This window comes from Neomonachus schauinslandi, chromosome 7, assembly GCF_002201575.2.
Source record: "Neomonachus schauinslandi chromosome 7, ASM220157v2, whole genome shotgun sequence".
NCBI lineage: Eukaryota > Metazoa > Chordata > Mammalia > Carnivora > Phocidae > Neomonachus > Neomonachus schauinslandi.
Genome location: NC_058409.1, coordinates 24243981 through 24252891, shown reverse-complemented (window position 1 = coordinate 24252891; position 8911 = coordinate 24243981).

Sequence of the window (8911 nt, the reverse complement as noted above, 5' to 3'; positions counted from 1 at the left end):
CATTTTCATTCATCTCAAAATCTCTTATTTCCACTGTAATTTCTTTTTTGACACATTACTTACTGAGAAGTCTGTTTTTTTGTTTTTTTGTTTTTTTTTTTAATTTCCACATATATATGACTTTCCCAAATGTCTGTCTGTTGTTGATTTCTAATATCACTCCATTGTTGGAGAACATACTTTTTATTTTTAAAATGTTTTTAAAATTTATTGAGGCTTGTTTTATGGCATAACAGGGGGTCTATGTTGGGTAATGTTCCATGTCCACTTGAGAAGAATATGGAATGTTCTAGAAGTGTCTGTTAGGTCTAGTTGGTTTACAGCGTTCAAGTCTTTTATTTCCTTATTGAACTTCTTTTTTATCCATTATGAAAAGTGGGGTATTGAGGTCTCTATTACTGTCAAAATGGTCCATTTTTCCTTTTCATTCTGTCAGTTTTTGCTTCATATATTTTGCATTCATATATCTGTTGTTAGCTGCATGCATGTTTATAATTGTTATGTCTTCCTGATGGATTGACCTTCTCATCATTATAGAATGCCATTCTCTATCTTTGGTAATAATTTTTATCTTAATATCTATTTTGTCTGATATAGTACAACCATTCCAGATCTTTTGGGTACTATTTGCAAAGTATTTCTTTTTCCATTATTTTATTTTCAACCTGTTTGCATCTTTGAATCTAAAGTGTGTCTGATGAATCACTGACCTCTACCTCTGAAACCAGTAATACACTATATGTTAATTAATTGAATTTAAATTAAAAAAATAAAGTGTGTCTCTTGTAGACAATATATAGTTGGGTCATGTCTTTTTTTTTTTTTTAAATCCATTCTTCTAACCTGTTTTCTGTTACAGTGTTTGGTCCATTTATATTTAGTGCAATTACAGATAATATAGGATATATGTCTGCCATTTTTGTATTTGTTTTCTGTCAGTCTCATGCATTTCTGTTTTTCTTAGTACTCCATTACCACTTTCTTTTGTATTAGGTATTGTGTTAGATATTTTCTAGTACATCATTTTAATTACTTTGTTTCTTTTGCTATACATTTTTTGGGGGGGTTATTTTCATACTGGTTCCCCTGGGGATTATATAATACCATCTTAACTTAGATGAATATCAACCTAATTTGTATTTCAAAAGCTCCTATATAGCTCTGTCCTTTCCTCTTTATATTATTATTATCACATAAATTACATCTTAAATTATAAGCCCATCAATACAGTGTTTAAATTATTTTGTAATGCAATTATCTTTTAAATCAGATAGGAAAACAGACCAAAATATATTTATACTTTTATGTTACCTATATATTTACATTTACTGGAGATATTTATTTCTTCATGTGGATTTAAGTTTAGTTTCCTTTCATTTCAACCTAAAGGATTCTTTTAGTATTATAGGGCATGTCTACTTGATACAAATTATCTCAGTTTTCTTGATCTGGGAATGTCTTAGTTTCTCTTGTTTTTGAAGAATAGTTTTATTGGATATTGAATTTTTTTTTTTTTAAAGATTTTATTTATTTATTTGAGAGAGAGAGAATGAGAGACAGAGAGCATGAGAGGGAGGAGGGTCAGAGGGAGAAGCAGACTCCCTGCCGAGCAGGGAGCCCGATGCGGGACTCGATCCTGGGACTCCAGGATCATGACCTGAGCCGAAGGCAGTTGCTTAACCAACTGAGCCACCCAGGCGCCCCTGGATATTGAATTCTTGATTGCAATCTTTTTCGGTACTTTTAGTTTGTTTTCCCACTGCCTTTGGCCTCCACTGTTCCTAAGGAGAAATCAGCTATTCATTTTATTGAGGCTATTTTGCTGCTTTCTCTTGCCACTTCCAAGATTTTCTGTCTTTGATTTTTGACACTTTGACTGTGATGCATCTAAGTGCAAATCTCTTAGAGTTTTTTTCTTTTATTCTTTCTTTTTTTTTAAGAGAGGGATGGAGAGGTGGAGAGAGAGGGAGAGAGACAGTCTCAAGCAGGCTCCATGCCCAGTTTGGAGCCTGACATGGGGCTCAATCTTACAACCCCGAGATCATGACCTGAGCCAAAATCAAGAGTCGGACATTTAACCGACTGAGCCACCCAGGTGCCCCCCTTTGAGTTTTTTAAAAATTGAGATATATAATTGACATATAACAGGTATTTAGTTTCAGGTGTATGGCATAATCATTCACATTTGTATATATATTGCAGAATGATCACCACAATTAGTCTAGTTAACATCAATCACTATACATAGTTAAAATTTTTTTTCTGTGATGAGAAATTTTAAGTTCTACTCTCTTAGCATCTTTAAAATATGTAACATAGTATTGTTAACTACAGTTACCATACTGTAACTTACATCCCCATGACTTATTTATTTTGTTATCCAAGGGATACTTGAAGGGATGGCCTTATGTATGGTCATCCCCTGTATAGACTGTGTAAGCCTGGTACTTTTGGCTGGCTGGCTGGAGCTGTGGCGGGCATGGGCTGGGGTTCCCAGGGCACTTCATGGTCCTGAGGATCTCCACATAGTGGGTACCCTGACAGACAGCTGAAGCTGAGGTGAGTTTAAGCTGGGGATTTCCCTGGGCTCTCCACGCAGAGGGGTCCTTGACAGCTGCAGCTGATGTGGGTGCAAGCCAGGGTGTCTTGGCTGGGTGGCTGGAGCCAAGATGTGTGCAGGGTGGTGGTCGTCCACCCAGGGGGTGCCATAGGAAGTCATCTGTAGCCAAAGCAGTGTGGGCTGGGAGGGTTTCTGGGTGCCCTGCTGCTGTCACCTTGGCATGATGGCTAGAAGTGTAGTGAGTACTCACCAGGGGTGTCCTGGTGTGTGCCACACTGGGGCCTCCTTGGCAGGATAGTTTGGGCCAGTGTGGGATAAAGGCCCAGGGCTCACTGAGGAAGTAGACTGGGAATGGTGCCCAGAACCTGCTCCCATCCACCTTATCAAGGTGGAAGGGGGACATAAACCTTGGTGCTCACCAGGCCCTCTGAGTCAGAGAGAGTTCCAGCAGCTCCCCTACCATTTGGCAGAGTTCTGGGGCTTGATCTTTTATATTCTAGTTGCTCTTTTAAGCCAAGGTTTTTGTTTTTTTTTTTTTTTTTTCCTGTACCCCAGGGCAGCTGAATCTGCTCCTGGTCTCTCAATACTGTCCCTGCCCCTGCAGCTCACAGGGTCAGGGGTAAGTTTCGTTTCAGTACTGTGTATACGTCTGTCTTGTCAGTCTCTATGTGGTTTCTCTTTTTTTGTGCAGAAGCTGTTCATTCAGCCCTCAGTTCTTCAGGAGGAATTGTTCTATAAGTAGGTGTGAATTTGGAGCATCCGTGGAGGAGGTGAGTTCAGGGTCTTCCTACATCATCACCATCTTGGACCTGAAGCCTCCTTTCCTGGACTAATTTTGCAAAGCTATATTCTTTATGAATGGTCACTGAATTGTCAGCTTAGTGATGTTAATGATTGGACAGAGATTTCATTTAATGTCTTGAACTAAGTTTCTAAGCCTTTGTTGAAGGGCTGTGTCTGGGTATGTGTCTGTGTGACGGAGAGAATTTGTTCTGCAATGTCCTCAGTGCTTCAGCAGGCAATCGACAGCCATGCCATCACCTTCACTGATTGCATGAGGATTTTCAAGGTCAGAGCTTAGAGTCTTCTCAGGGCCTTCCTGAATATGCACAAAAATGTGACACGCATATGAACTTCTAGATTCCCAGAAATATGTGGTAGCTTGTCAAAGCCACCAGCTATCTCCTTCTCTAGTTTTTTCTTCCAGGTTTTTTTGGTTACCTTGTTGTTGGCTCCAATTAGTAATGCTGCCTGAGGCAGCTGCAGTGTTAGCTGAGGACCAGTGATTGCCTACAGCAGTTAGGGCTGTTTGCAGAGTGAGCTTGAGTCAGGTCAAATAAAGACCAGCCCTGAGGATGGCGATTTTCAGTGCTCCTGTCAGACAGGTCAAATAGGGGCGGTTCTCTGCAGCTGAAGATTTTGGGGAGCTCCAATCCATTCAGGGCCTTCCAGTCACTACTGGTTTTCACAGGTACTGTAGTTATGGGGCTTCTGGTTTTCAAAGCTACCACAGAGACAGGGAGTGGGGCAAAGCCACTGGCTTTTCTGAGATTGTTTTCCTGGAATAAACACTGCTTGGCTTATTGCAAGCCTTTAGTTAATTTCCAAAGTTCTGAAAAAGTTTACCAGCTTTTGCCATTGTTCTCATTGCCTTTATGGAGGACCTGATTTTTGTCAGTCCTGACTATTCCCTACCTACTCCCCACCCCTTATTCCCTTCCTTTACTTCCCTAAAGGAAGTAGAAATTCTTTATATACTAAAGCTGTAAATTTACACTGACACTTTGGATTCAACCCAGTACTTCAGGGTTCTTTGTATAGCCTTTCCTCTTTCCTGATAAACAAAATTCTCTAACAGTGAGAAACTTGGTCCTTATTATCTACAGTATATGTGTGTGTTCGATTTTTGTGTATAAAGTCGTTTCAGAATTGCTAACCCACACCCCTGAGAGAAACCCATGGAGTTGGTTTACTCTTACAAAGATGACCGCCAGCTGTGTTGAGAATGAAGGGCCGGGCTCAGGACCAGCCAGTTAGAATAGTTAGGTAGCTCCTCAGATTATTCAGGTTCGAGATGATGGTGACTTGGGCCAGAACAGCGTCTGTTTAGAAGGTAAGACATGGTCAGATTCTGGATGCATTTTGAAAGTTGAACCCATAGTATTAAACTGCTGGGTTGGATGTGGGACATGAGATAAACAAAATATGAAGGATGATGGCAAGTTTTTGCCTGAGCAACTGAAAGAATGGAGTTGCCATTAACTGAAAGCCTATGGGAGGTGCAGGTTCTGGGGGAGAAGACTGATTATGGTCATTTGAAGTTTCAGATGTCTGTTAGATATTCAAGTGCAACTCGATGTCCAGAAGCAGCTGATTCTGAGTCAGGCGTTTAGACAAGATCTGGACTGGAGGCCCATCTGAGTAGTCAGCATCGAGGGGATTGGGGAAAGCGCTGTCAGTGCCCTGCCTCTATCATAAGAACTTCCGGTGTGCTTTTGTCTGCCGCCATTAACTGTATCTTTGTCAAAAGGCTTTTCTTTCTTCGTCCGTGTTTTTATTTTCTAACTGTGGAAGGTGCCCATGGCATGTCAGTAGCCGACCTGCGCTGGGATGGCCCTTAATGACTCTCGGGGGAGCAAACAGCCCAGCGCTCTTGCCCCCCACATGGGATAGCTCTGAGGCAAGTGTTGTGCTGCATTTCCCAGAGTGTCCTGTGGGATTAAACTACAGTTGCCAACTGTGGGAACTGGCTTAAGAACACACTCCTCGTTGGCTGATTTCTCTTAATAAAATTCCCCTAGTCTCCTGTTTCCTTTCCCTGGAATCGTTTCAGGTTCTACTCTGGGCAGAACTCAAACAAAGATAATTTCAAAGCTGTGAGGTAGATGAAGGCTCCAAACAAGTGAGTGCCGAGAAGCCAAGAGGAGCAGACCCCGACCGAGCACCAGAGGGCTGCCCCACCTGTAGGTCAGGGACACTACATGTGCAGGGAGAAGCGGGTTCTCCCTCGGCAGCGTGGGGGGTTGGCAGAACGTGGGCAAGCAGTCAAGCGTCGGTGCAAGACAGTGACAGGATGATGGGCTATGGAATCTAAGCTGTAAAAGGAGAGGAAAAGGTACGAGGGAAGCGAGGACCTGAAATCTTGGTGGACTCAAAGAATTGCTAGGGTTGGAGTCCCCAAGAGTGAATTGTCAGTCTTGACTATTCCCTACCTATGTAGGGAACGTACCAGGGGGTTTTTTGGAGACCGAGGTGCTCAACAGTGCGGTTATGGAGAGTTGCAAGTTTTGTTACTGGAAGGACTGGACTCTGGAGTAAGACTACGGAGTGTCTTTTCAGTGCAGGAAAGAACAGGAGCTGAGAGGCCAGGGGTTATGTTATGTCACCATTTGAATGCTGAAATCACTGTGATTATGAAATCAGTCTTGGGGAATGACCACACACTGGGAGCTAAACTTGTCAACGAATAAGGGGGAGTGAGCAGGCTGGGGGCTAAGGAGAACAGAAACAGGAAAGAGTAAACTAAAGATAGGTTTTTCTTGAACAGACCTGGTACTTACTTATGTGCCAGGCAGTTCTAAGCAGTTTATAGTCATTTAATCCTCATTAACACCCCCCCACCCCCGCCAGGATAGGAGCTGTTTTACCTACGTTAAAGATACGGAAACGGAAGTAAAAGCGAATAAATGACTTGCCCAGGGTCCCAGAGCCAGTGAGTGGTGGTGCCTGGATTTAGCTTATGACTTTGCTTCCTATTCTTCAGTTTCACACTGTGATGCCTATTCATCCCATGTGTTGAATGAGAGTGATCTAGAAGCAGCAATGAAAAGAAGGGCACCTACCCCACTTCCATGGCCCAGATACAAGGGGAATGGAAGCTGAAATGGGAAACCTTTTTTAACTGTAAATAACTGTTTCATTGCCTGTATTTACCTCGTATTGCCCTTACTGTCGTTCCACGTTGTAATGACTAGAGCTTTCAGAAACATGTTGGTAGAAGATACCATGTTTTTTATTTAATGGGAAATGCTTCCTCTTTTGCTATTAAGATGACTTTAATTTTGATTTGATGATAAATAACGTTAAGAAAGTATTTTGGGGGTGCCTGGGTGGCTCAGTCAGTTAAACCTCAGACTCTTGATTTCTGCTCAGGTTATGGTCTCAGGGTTGTGAGATTAAGCCCCACATCAGTCTCTGTGCTCATTGGGGAGTCTGCTTGAGATTCTCTCCTTCTCCCTCTGCCCTCCCCCCACTTGCACACTCTCTCTTAAGAAAATCTTAAAAGATTCTTCGCAAAAGTTTTAGTTTTGCTAAAGCTAGGAGATACTGAATTTTATCAAAAGATGGTGTTTGTGGTGTCTATCAGTCAGAACTTTTTCCTCTTTGGCTTTATTATGGTGATGACTTATGAACAGATTTATCACCTTTTGAAATATTCTTGCATTCTTGAGCTACCAGTAATTGTGTATGCTTACTGTATGGCTGGGATTGAAGGGCTTCCAGTTAATTTACAAAGTCCTGGATCTTTGCTCTGAGACTGGTGTTTTTCCTCCTGGTACCTTTGTGGAGATCATGCTAGTTTGGAAATAGGGTAATTTTAGTTTTTCAAAGCAAATTAGGATGGCTGACCCTTGTCAGTCTGTGGACAGGAAGCAGATGGCTTGAGTGGTGGCTCTGCTGCTTGGCTCTTTGATCCAAGGATTGGGTGAGGGTCTGGACCGGGCTTTCTCAGCCAAGGTTCTTCATGTGAATAATGGAACACAGAAAATGGTTCAAGGAACTCTTTTTTAAGTTCTCCCACAGAGAGTATGTAACTATAGTTGCCCTTGAACGATGAACCCTGGGAGCTAGGGGCACCGACCCCTTCAGCGCAGTCAAAAACCCATGTATAACTTTACTGACTGGAAGCCTGATGATAGCAGTTGATAAAACACGTATTCTCTATATTATATGTATTACATACTGTATTCTTAGCGTGAAATAAACTAGAGAAAATACTAAGAAAATCATAAGGAGAAGGAAATGCATTTATAGTACTGTACTTTATCGGGGGGAAAAAAACCCACGTATATATAGTGGACCTTCGCAGTTCAAACCCATGTTGTTCAAGGATCAACTGAGAGATCACTTTAGATGCACAGAAACGGATGACAATGGGTACAGTAGGAGGTTCCTACTGCTATAATAAATTACCCCACAGACAAAACAACACAAAGCGATTCTTACACAGTTCGGGAGGTCAGAACCCCAAAATCAGGGCTCTTAAGTCAGTGTCGGCTGGTTCCTTTTGGAGGCTCTGAGGGCAGAGCGTTCCTGTTTTCAGCCTCTGCAGGTTGCCTGGAGTGCGCAGCTCATAGCCCTCCCTCCTCCTCCCAAGCACCGCACTGCAGGCTCGGCCTCGGTCAGCACCCTGCTCCTCGGGCAGCACACACGCTCTGCTTGAACGTGGCTTTCCGTGATTACACTCAGGGCCCACCAGGAAGATCCCATCTCAAGCACCTTACCGTTAATCACATCTGCCAAGTCCTCTTTGCCACATGAGGGAACATTCGTAGACCCCAGGGATTAGGACTTCGCGAGCTTTGGAGGGCGTTCTCTAGCCTACGGCAGATGGCCGAGGGCCTCGGGGCTGGATTCTTTGCATACCCTGGTTGAGGAGGACTGCCCCTACCGTGTACTTGGTAGTCACAGGTGGTACCAAACTGCTTGTGTCCCATGACTGAGATTCAGAAAGCTGAAACTCCATGGGCTCGTTCAAAAGTGTGTGACTTGGTAGCATTGTGTGTGTAATGCTTGGGAAAAGCTTCCTGGTGTCAGCCGGCAATCCCAGGATAAAGGTGTGACTGGACTTTTGTTAGAAATGACCTCTGGAATGAGAATGAGCCCTACTCTTCCAGGTCTGGTTGGACCCCACTGGGAGGAAGCCAACACTTGGTGAGTCTTGCTTGCCTTCCACACTGGATGAACAATCAGGATTGAGGGTGAAGCAGAGATGATACACAGGACAGATGTAGAGAGGGACAGACTTCTTCATGATGGCAGATCACGCCCCAAGCCAAGGGTGGCCTGCTCTCGATCAGAGCTTTCCAAAGGTGGATGTGCACAGCGGAGAACTTTGTCTGTCTAGAGAGAGCCCCAAGTTTGGATGGCTCCCTGGCAGGGACACGTGGGGAGGGAAGATGGTAGGTTCTAAATGACATGATTACTTAAGGTTCCTTTAAACCCTGGTGCCCCATGTGACTACTTTGACTTTTACTTGGGGAAACAGTCCCAGTGAGGGCGGTCACTTCCTGGATTTATAAAGTTCAGAGCAGAGTGAAATACTAAAACCTCTTCATTTCTGGTCTTTAG